The following is a 2,041-nucleotide window of genomic DNA, read 5'->3' as shown; positions in this document are numbered from 1 at the left end:
ATTTAATCTTTGGCATTTTAATAATAATGTGTCTTGGGGTGGGTCTCTTTGGGTTCATCTTTCTTTTTGAGGACTCTCTGAGCTTTCTGGGCTTGTATGTCTATTTCTTTCACCAGGTGTGGGAAGTTTTCCATCATTATTTCTTTAAATAGCTCTTCAACTTCTTGTTCCCATTCATGTACCAGTATGACCCAGATGTTTTTACATTTAATTTTGTCTCATAGGCTCTTTATTATTGTAGTGCTGGCTTCTTATTCCTTGCTGTTCTGACTGAGTGTCCTTGGTTACCCCATCCTCTATATTAGTGATTTGATCCTCTTCTTTATCCAATCTGTTGATTCCTTCTAACATACACTTCTTCTCAGATAATGTGTTATTCATTTTTGACTGGTTCATTTTTATAATTTCCATTTCAATTTTTATGTTTTTATCTCTTTGTTAAAATTCTCACTGAGTCTATGGCCATGCTACCATGAACAGGCCCAATCCCATCTGATCTCAGAAGCTAAGTGGGGTGGGGCCTGGTTAGTACTTGGATGGGAGACCACCTAGGAAGACCAGGTGCTGTAGGCATAAAAAATTTTTAAAAATAAGGGATTGTAAGCTGACAAGTTCCTTGCAATCTGTGAGGTCAACCAAGGGTTGCCTCGCCTGAAAAAATAAAAAGAAAAAGAAATTAAAAAATTAAAAAATTCTCACTGAGTTCAAAAACACTTCCCCTAAATTCATTGAGCATCTTTATAACCAGTGTTTTGAACTCTACATCTGTTACATTGCTTGACTCCATTATTCCTGGATCTCTGTTCTGTCTTCTCATATGGTTTCCGCTTTTTTGTATTTCCATTTTGGCTGCCTTTCTGTGTCTGTTTCTATGTATTTAGCAAAGCTCCTATGTCTCCCGGTCTTATAAGTGTGGATCTCTGTAGTAAGTGTCCAACAGCATACTCCTGAGAGAGGTTCAGCTGCAGACTATATTTAGTCCCAGTCTGTGCCCCTCCAGGGCCAACTGTCAAAATTCAGCAAGCAATCCACAGATGCTGTGCTTATATTTGCTTCAAGAGGCCACACCAGAAACTGAGGCCAACTGCAACCAGTGTGGGTCTTGGGGTTGGCTCAGTAAGGAGCACCAGACTCACCAAGGATACAGCTGAATGTGGCTTAGATGGGGCCGCAAGTTGGGAGAGATGGAGTTTCAGGGAATCCTCTGGGTGGAGTGACCTCTGTTATCCAGTTCCATGATGTCTCAGCTATGGCGGCGCTGAGTCCTCCCACTGGGAGGGAAGAGGGTTCAACAGAAGAATAATGGATACCACCAGCCCTTCTGCCTGGGAGAAAGCCTTACCTCCGGCCCTCGCTCTGACAACTCAGTGTCCTCCTGTAAGTCCCTGGTGCCCATCCGAGCAGCTGACCCTGTGCTGGTGCTCAGAGCGAACAAATCTGTCACCGTGAAAGTCCAGTTGCTGACACAGCCCCGTTAAGAGGCATCCGCAGCTGCTGTAGCCTCTGTCCCAGTCAGCCAATTGGGACTGGGCATCTTCCCGTCTTCACCCCCTCCTGCCTTCTACTATCACAGATTGATCAATTACTTCTCTCCCTAGTTGTAGTGCTTCTTGTTCATCTAGATCCCAGGTGACTTTGCTTGTTGTTTGCTCCATGTTACTATCCCAACTTTGATGTGATCACAAGAAGGATGAATAAAGCCTCTATCATCTACACCATTTTTACATCTCCCCTCTCCATTTTTTTTTTTTTTTAGTTCTTTTTTCTGGAGCTTTGTTCTATTCTTTCATTTGGGATATGTTTTTGTCTCCCAATTTTAGCCATTGACTCGTGTTTCTTTCTATGTATTAGATGGGGCTGCTATATCTCCCAATCTTAGTAAATGTATAATGGTATAATATGGTAAGGTTCTGTGGGACCCAGTGGCAGTCTTCCCTGGTTTCCTGAACTCCAGGTATATCCCTTATATAGATTATGTGTGTCCTTTTGTTGTTGATCCTTCGTTACTATTTGCTTTTCAATGGAAGGGATTACCACTGAG

The 2,041-nt window shown here is 42.6% G+C and overlaps 1 pseudogene; it reads left to right on the top strand.

The window, feature by feature from the left end:
• The first annotated feature begins 454 nt into the window (after positions 1-454).
• Positions 455-573, top strand: LOC111729057 (annotated as a pseudogene).
• Positions 574-2,041: the final 1,468 nt, after the last annotated feature.

The sequence above is a fragment of the Pteropus vampyrus genome, unplaced genomic scaffold (genome assembly GCF_000151845.1).
Source record: "Pteropus vampyrus isolate Shadow unplaced genomic scaffold, Pvam_2.0 Scaffold244, whole genome shotgun sequence".
NCBI lineage: Eukaryota > Metazoa > Chordata > Mammalia > Chiroptera > Pteropodidae > Pteropus > Pteropus vampyrus.
This window is presented reverse-complemented; position numbering and strand designations above follow the sequence as displayed.